A 9,103-nucleotide genomic window follows, 5' to 3' on the forward strand; every position below is an offset into this window, starting at 1 on the left:
GCAGCCCCCAGGTTCACCATTTGAATCAAAGCCTACTGGCTGAGGAAAAATACTGATTTATCCTTTAGCAAATGTTTCAAGAAAATTATTTATAATAGTTAGTAATAACTTATTTTCTAATATTTAGATATTCTTATCTATTACTTAGATAATTGAAAAGCCATATCTTAAATGACTTTGTTGCAATTTAATCTTTTCTAAATAACTTCAAAAGTATCTATTAAACAGCAGTGCCTTTTGCCAGAAATCTCAGTAGTGTGACATGTCCCTGTATATCAATTCAATTGCTGCTACAAGATCACTGCTCCTTTTGTTCATCCATTAAGAATTAATTACGAAGTGAGGGAAGTCACAAGTTTTCAACGACACTTTAAGATATATCTTTCCTAAACCACGTGTATTTAATGTACTATTAACTAATGATGTCAAAATTTAACTAAAGAGTGCTTTAAAGCCATAATATAATGGGAAATCCAGTCCTACAAATGAAATATCTGAGCTGTTTCTATCTAAGAGGATAAAGCCAATTCTGAAACCTTCCTCTGAGTCAGTTGACAGAAGATAGCAATTGCTTCAGTCACTATAGTTTACCTGATCAATTCAGGTACATTTGATACAGTAGACTGCAAAGTTTCATACACCACTGCTTGAAGTGATCAGATTAATCTAAGAAATGTCAGAGCAGTGTGTTGAAGAACTAGTAAAAAAGTATGTGAATTTTTTAAATGACATTCAAGTAAGGAAGGTCTGTTTTTCTACTTTTTCTTGGAAAGCTGATTACTTTGTGCTTGGCCATTCGTCTTGATAATTTTGAGGTAACAACTGGGGGGGGGGGGGGGGTGGGGGGGGGGGGTGTTGTAATTAATTACCAAAGTAGCTAAAACTGGGATTCAACAAAAGATGAAACTCCTTTCTCGGTTGGATTTTGCATTTTAAAACTCATGGAATCCTGAGCTGACTTTTTAGCATTAGAACTCTTTAGTAATTAAGAAATTTAGTTCCCGTGCTTCTCATCATGTATTCTTGGTGTATGTCCTAGTACAAATCAAGTCACAACTTAGGTGAAGAAGCCTGGATGCAACATGGATGTCAAAATAAGGAATATAAATGGCAGGTGGTTCAGATAAAGAGTTTGTGTGTGGACCAATAAAATGTTATTATATTCATCTGCGGTATAATTTATAAAAATGAAAATATTTAGAAATGAACAGTTTGGAACTTAAGAGAGGGAAGCAGGTACTTTTTTTCTTGTTATATTTAAATTTGAAATTGAAGTTTCTTACATTGCAGAATGCTTTTTTTTTTTCCTTTATAGAATAACTTAGAAATTTCATTGTTTAATCTGAGAGCTTGGTTTAGTTTCTCTTTGGTACATACTCAAGTAAATAAAAGTTTGGCCAGGATATTTTTATTCACAATAGTATATAACAAATCGCATCCTTCTGTTCTGTAAACTATAAGACAAGTTTTAAAATAAAATACAAAAAGCTGTCTGGAACTCAAGTTTAAGCAAATGCTTAAATACTAAGTTATTTTTTATTAATTAGGTGTTAGCAAATATGATCCCAAATCATAAAGTTTACTACATTTAATTCAAATGTCAGTGAACTTCACTGTCTTGCTCTATTATGGTAATGACTGCCATGTTGCAATGGCTGAAAATCAGACCAAGAGAATATTGTAGTTTTTTTCTGGTTAATTTTCAGAAACAAATGAGAGCATTTGGCACATGTTTTGAAAATATATACTTGTATTATCTGGTGCACTGTAAGACTATACTAACCAGAATTAACTTGATGAGCCAAAAAAAAGTGATAACTGAGACAGAGTGATTTAAATAACACCCACAGAAGAGGAACAAACTTGGTTATTTTCTTCACTCAGCATAAGAACTGTGTATAATTCACATATTTTCTCTGATTTCACACTGTATTTTTTCCATAAGAAGTGATTTATTTTACATACTAATTGACCATGAAATTTCATTTTCATTTTAAAAAATCAATTTAATTAGATCTGTAGCAGTACAATGAAACACCTTAAAGGAACCTGTTTTTTCATCTTTCATTTTAATATTTGGACTAAAACTACACAGTTATCTTTCTTTATTATTTTTTCCTTGTCTTTCAGATAAAACCTGCTCTATGAGGGAAGATGAGAATGGTCAAGGGGGAATGAAACTTAGCAAGCTATGTCTTATTCTGGAAAAAAAATCAGTCAAGAAATTAGGGGGTTATAAGAGATAAGCCTGAAGAATTTTAACTATAGTTGTAATAAATGGTACATCAAGCAGAGAGATCATGATTTCTGCAAAAACTCTCCAGCAATATCTTGAAGCTAAAGGAAAACAAGAGCAACTGATTGGCACTTTGTTATTTGTATGGTGGCCTGACCGATGAGGCAGAAAGGCCATTAAGGATGATTTTTACAGTCTCAAATCTGCCTTAAAACTGTGAAACTTATTAAAAAAAAATGCCCAAACTCAGAAAGCAATGCTTTTCCTAAACAGCCCAGTCTTACACATATTTCTTCCTTCTTATTGCATTCCTGGTATACTCTTCATCATCATGTCTTCTTTACTCTCCTACAAACCAAATAATCATCTTCATTTATATGCAATATGAGCCTACTGCCACTACTGACAAAATATAAATGTGTTGCATTAAAAATTAAAAATATTATTTTTTACACTCCATCAAGATGAAAAGTGAGCCTTCATTCTCATTTGCAGTTCTACCACACTGTCATCCTTCTTGCCTTGTACCACAGGACGTGATCAGTAACAGCCTGATTCCTGCAGACCTTAAATTACCTCAGCTGTGCTCTGAGCTTGACTCTGCATGATAGCAAATAAAGAAGAATTTTCAAAGGTGAGCTAACTGGGCTGCTGTGCTTCTCTGAGAATCAGCTTCTTTGATCTGACGTCAGAACAATAGAGAAAATAAATCCATGAGATGCTTTATCTTTCCACACAATGCTCATAAAAGTTGAAGACATTATTTGTTTTAGAAGCCAAGAAGTCCCAAAATTACTCTTTCCATACTATCTACCAACCTTTTAAAATTAAAAATAAAATGCCTTAGAGGTGCATAACTCTTGGGCTCTTTATCCACTCAATTGTTTGATTTATTTATTTTTGTTTTGCTGGGACAACACTGAAGTCCATGTATCTGTTTGGAGAGAAGGTTAACTTCCAAGCTGGCTGAAGTGCTGTGCCCTTGTGAGCATTTTTTGTCATTTGGAGGTTAAACTCTTCTCAGACAGCATTGTTGGAGTTAGTGCTCTCTCTTCCAATAACTGTAGGAGCTGCCTGACCTTTATAAGTTCGAGTCAATATTCACTGTTGGAAGAAGCATTGTGAGTTATCTTCACAATCCCAAGGAGAAGCTCTTTGCTGCAGGCAACTCATGACCAGTGAAGACATATCAGTGAATGGTCAGACAAAACTGTTTTAATTGGATTCAAAGAGTCTCTTTTACACAGCTTTAGGTTCTATTCCAAACTCTACAGACTTGTAGCATCCACTACTCTCCTCCAAATTTCAACAAAATCAATAGAAAACAAAATTATTAGGAGGGGAGCACTCTAAATGTTTTGACCTCTGCGTCATTCTCTGCAACACTACTCTCTGTCAAATCTAGACAGATGTAACAGGAGAATACATGAAATAATTTTCTATTGACCTTATCGTCTACCTGACATAAATTCCAAAGAAGTTTAATATCAAAATCACTCGATGAAAAACAGTGTAGTACGATACAATACTTTGAATTCAGCACTGCACCTCAGTGTTTCTGCTTCACCAATAGAAACACTGGGAGTTTAAAATATAATATGCATAATAAACACCTTCATCTCTAGTAAGACTCTCAAAGCAATAGCTTTTAGCAGCAGAAGGTACCTGCAAAAGCAGAGAAAAATAAAAGCATGGTGCTGGCATTATGCAAATATTTCCATACATGCCTGTGAGAGAAGGAACCAACCAAAAAAGACTGACCCAAGATGCGACACATGAGCATGGGGTTTTTTTATGAACATCTGAGAGCAAAATACACTTTTGAAACATTATTTGTCCCTCTCCTCTAGCGATCAAAGGTTATTAGAAAACCCAAACTTTTGTAGAACCTGTGGTTCCAAAGTAAATGTTTTGGACCATACTTCCTCTCTTCTAGATATTAAGTAAATTAAAAGTCTGTTTATAATTTAATGACAGAGAATAAGTGACATCTGCAACTTGGCAGAACAATATAAACTGGGGCTTGTCTGACTCAAACTAAGTTTCTGGCTCTGTTTACAACAGAAGAAAGGAAAGAGTCAAGCCAGTGGAAATTTTGCAAGTTAGCTAATATAATTAATATAGCAATTCATATATTTATTTTTTTAAAGCTGTTTATTCAGTCCTGTGGCTCATGACCTGGCTTATGTTTTGAAACATCTGTTACTGCCTGCAACCAAGGCAACCAGCAAATGTTGGAAATTTCATAACACTTTAGGAATGTTAAAGTATTATTTGTGGGAACACCCTACAACTCAAAAGGATTTTAACTCAAAACTGATTAATTTTAGGTCATGGACTGAAGATATATTCATGTCCTTTTCTTCAATTATGCGAGACATTATCTTCACATAGAAAGATGAACTATTTTGTCACACACATAATTTTAATATGATTAGGTTTAAAAAAAATTGCAGAAAATACATGCATTTAATTTTTAGCTGTCATGCTAAATAAAGAACTTCTGCAGAAGTTTCCATCCCATACTGTCATGTGGACTTTTCCTGTCAAAACTTTAATTCCGAAATTTCTCGTTAAATTGTAAAGGTTTGGATTTTGATGCTTCAATATGTTTGGTACTTTAATTTTTCTTTATTTTGCTGAAGAAGTCTTCATTTTGGTTTGCTACTAATTTGTATATACTTACATTTTCATCGTTTTGTCTGTGATTTGGGTAGCAGGTTTATTCCCAGTATTTAGTCTTCTTTCATGAAGTAGCAATATGCTGACTAACCATGCACAGTGGTCATAAAATTCTTCACTGTTCAGAGCAGTGTCTGTTCACTTTCTGGGGCTAGAATTATGTGCATGATGGTATTGCAGTTCAGCCTTTTTCTCATATGGATGAACTGGTATAAAATGGAAGAAGCAAACAAGATTGATAAAATAGTGAGAAAGATCAAATAATGAAAATCAGTGTCATTCAGAAAAAATATATGCATATTATTACACAATAGCTTTTAATTCTAAATTACATAGAAAGATTCATTTTTCCAAAACAAATTTAATAATCATGAAAGTGTACTTCATGATACAGTTACTGGGGAGGTATTATTCATTTAAATTATGTGGGGTTTTCCACAGTTTTCAAAAGACAATTGTTCAAAAGATTTTTATGGTTGAAAAAATACAAAAATAATAATCATAATCCAACTGCAGCTTTTTGGCAATGATTTTGTTACTCATCTTTAAGCTTTTTATCCTATTTTAATTCTCCAGGAGGAAAGAGATTTTAATGGTGCATAGCTTCCTTGGGCAACAAATTGTATACTTCAAGTTTTCTATTTTCTTCACAGGAGGAGATATACTGTGGTACCTAAAAGAATCACTTACCTTTTCCATGTTTGGGCTACATTTATTATAGCATTTCACTATTCCTAATTTCTTAGTCTGATAATTCTTTTGATGTCGAGAGGTGCTTTCATTATTTCTAAGGCACAGTGAGAAGTCAAATGGAACATTCTCATATAGAGCAGGTGAAGCAACTGTCTCAATGCCTAACCTTGGCTTTAGCAGTAACTTATAGTTTAAATGGCAATAGCACTCAGGATTTGAAGTGAGTCAGAACAAGCTGATTTGTTTCTTTAAGCAGTGAATCTCAGGAAGGGTGTGTTCCTGTTAATTCTTCTATCTTGCATTTTCTTCTGAACTCCTAGGTAGGGTGTGGTCGTTCACTCACACCAGTCCCGGCCCCCCAGCTGGTTTTCAGGACACACAGCATGCCTGTCCCAGTAACTGGGGGCAGACACTTTGACCCATTCCAGTAGCTGGCACTGAGGCCACCCATTCTCTCCAGTCACCATCACCATAGGCCAAAGGTCTCTATGACCCCCTCTGACTCCAGTTGGTGGCACTAAATCCACTCATGCTGCTTCCCCCAGTAGCTGGCACTCTGGGCATGAAAACTGCAGGACCTAACAAGACCATCTGGAGAGCTATTTTTTGACAATCCTTGTTTGATTTATTTATGCTAAATATAACTTAAATAGCTTTCAATACAGAATATACCCAAATATGGCTTCAGTCTCAACATTTCCCCAGATTTTAAATACAGAGATCTGGTTTATGTTGCTTCCATGCCATTATCCAATATTCTTGCATCTTGTAGAACAAAGGTTGTAAGAGAAAGGTGGTGTGAAATTTCTACAGAGCCAAGACATGATGTGTAATTCCTTTGTAACTAAGATATTGATTTTGCTATTATTCCTGCCAGAAGATCCTTCCACATATTGCACTCAGGAATCCTGAATTGGGCTGAGAGGTCTATCTGCAAGAATCAAGGCACGAAAGCTGCCAAAATTTAAAAGAAGTGCTAAGATCTTTTGGCCACCTCCAAAACTCTACTCCTTGGCTTCTCCCACTCCTTTCTTTGAAGAAGATCATAGCTGAAGTGCTGAGTTGTGATAGAAAAATTACATTTCTTAAAACATTTAAATCTTTCCACCCCCTAATTGCAAATTGCCAAACAACAGATTGCAAAGGCAGCTTTGACTACTGTGCTTACACGTTTCATACCATTTGTCTGTTAAGTTCAAGATGGAAAGGTAGCCTGAAAGCTGCCAGTATTTTTTGTTTATTTTTTAAGTCATCTGTTCCAAGAAAGATTGAGATAAGGTGGAAAGAACGAAAAACAAAAAATGGGGGAAAAAAAGTTGTTAGCCAAGAGCAAACAAATTACATATGCATGCTACAGAAATCAGGCACATATCACAAGCCCCTCCTTAAATAAATTCACTGCTGCCAGACTGATGGAATATATGCACTGCAGGGAGTATTGCCAGACTGCTGGTATCTCAGGTCTGGCTATCTCAGCTCTAGACTAGCCTTTCAGCTCTGTTTTATGCCTTTTAGTTCATCTTAGCTCTGAACTGACGTGATTGCTCATATGATGTCCATTTTTGTCATTTCCTCCTCCGATCTCTCTAATGAAGTCTTCAACAAAAATATCAATTAGAGCAACTTTTCTATTAATCTATTAATCTTTTGAATTAAATTTTCAGTTCAAGATGTGCTAATGTTGTGCACTCTGTTTGAAAATATTGTTAGTTTTAGATTAAGAGAAACAACAAAGACAACATGGACACTGTAGGTGGAAAAGTGGAAACAAAACATATATCTTTGATAATATATAAATTACTCAGAGGAGTAAGGAAACTTACTTTCAGTCCCTCTGCAACTGGTACAATGATCAGGTAGGTCTGGAAGTTTGACTTTCTTTCTGTAAACTTCTCCTTGCAAGTCACCCTTGCAGAATTAGCAACACAAAGTAAATTGAGATAATATTCCTTACATTCTAAGGCTGCCATTTTGACCAGAATGGTTATGCCAGCTTACTGTTTACATATATTGCTTTTTCAATCCCTGGATTCATGGAAGAGAGAGACATAGTTTCAAACTGTTAATTAATGCATCTTATTACTTAAATCAGCCATCTCTAAATCTGAGGACAGAACATTTTTCTTTTGAATTAAAGTGATAAATGTATATAAATACATATGAAGTAAGACTAATTTCCTTTTGTTATCCTGCATTAGTAGACATTATGTCCAGTAAGTAGCTGACATTAAGAGATTTGGTCAAAAATTGTGTTCATGAAACAGATTAATCTGTGCTGACTGGCTGTCCCAAGTAGGAGTTACATAAAGAAGGACAAGTTCTAAGGGAGTAAAGAGCCTTATCTTAATTTGAAACTAGGACACAGGAACTAAAGTGAACTAATAAAGTGATTATTGACAAATGTTAAAGATTTTCTGGTTTTCAGTGTATGTATCAATCCAGAGCAGAAGTTAGTATTAAAATTCCTTAATGTTTAGACTATATTACCTTATGTCAGTTTGTCAAAATGAGAGAGGATTGCAGAATAATTCCTGGAAACCAGAAGAAATTAGCTGAGCTGTTATAATTTATTTATTATAATACTCACATATTTGTATTCATAGTTATATAATAAATAATAACAAAATATATTATTATAATATAGTAATCATACTCAAACTATGTTTAGAATTCTAGCATAGAAATTAACTCAAAATTCTAGAGAACACAGTATATTTTATGCACAATAAGTCTTGAGATCTACAATGCTGAAAAACAGAAATATCTGATTCCTACTGCAATAATAGGTAAGTTGCTTAATGTGTTGATACTTTATGGTTGCAGGTCATGCGGTTAATTTACTCTGACAACTCCTATACACATTATATAATCTATTTAACATGAAGCATATATTTTAGGGATATAAAAGACTACTAAAATTAAAACCCTGAAGTACATTTGCATATTTATTTTTTATTAAAAACTGTAAAGGCAAATTATGTCAACTTTATTGTCTTTCATAAACCACAGGTAACAGGATAAGGCATAGTAAAAGTAACTCTAAAGAGTACATTGATAATCTCTTCATATGTTCCCATTATATTTGTCACACAATTAAAAGATAATTTTTGACAGATGTTTTTATTATAATCATTTTTCTCCATGTATAAGTCAGGAATTTTTCATGGCTCATGCAAATTTGCAATATGTTTCTTATCATCAACTTGTGAAATCTTTTCTACAATTGCCTACTTTTTCTAAAGAGTCTTTTCAACATTTTCAAGGTATTCTTTACATCAAAAACAACTACTAATTTTTTTAAAACCCTTACATTACTTTAGTGTGGTTATCTATGTATCACCATTGTTTTCATCACACACTGCCTAGTAACATTTTCACTTCAAGAGGAATTTTACATTTGCCATCTTTAAAATTCAGAATCCAGAAATCTTATAATGCTTTCATGCTGATAATGCACTTTAGTAATTGTTCTGTACAGCAAATATTTCTGTG

The 9,103-nt window shown here is 34.0% G+C and overlaps 1 long non-coding RNA gene across 1 annotated transcript; it reads right to left on the bottom strand.

Moving 5' to 3' along the window:
- Window positions 1-849: 849 nt before the first annotated feature.
- On the bottom strand, window positions 850-8,194 carry LOC148223344 (uncharacterized). Its single transcript, XR_015804551.1, has 3 exons — window positions 7,435-8,194; window positions 4,923-5,124; window positions 850-3,901 (listed from the first exon to the last, which is right to left on the bottom strand). It is a non-coding gene; the product is annotated as an uncharacterized LOC148223344 (long non-coding RNA).
- Between the last annotated feature and the right edge of the window lie 909 nt (window positions 8,195-9,103).

This window comes from Sturnus vulgaris, chromosome 6, assembly GCF_052056855.1.
Source record: "Sturnus vulgaris isolate bStuVul1 chromosome 6, bStuVul1.hap1, whole genome shotgun sequence".
In the NCBI taxonomy this organism is placed as follows: domain Eukaryota; kingdom Metazoa; phylum Chordata; class Aves; order Passeriformes; family Sturnidae; genus Sturnus; species Sturnus vulgaris.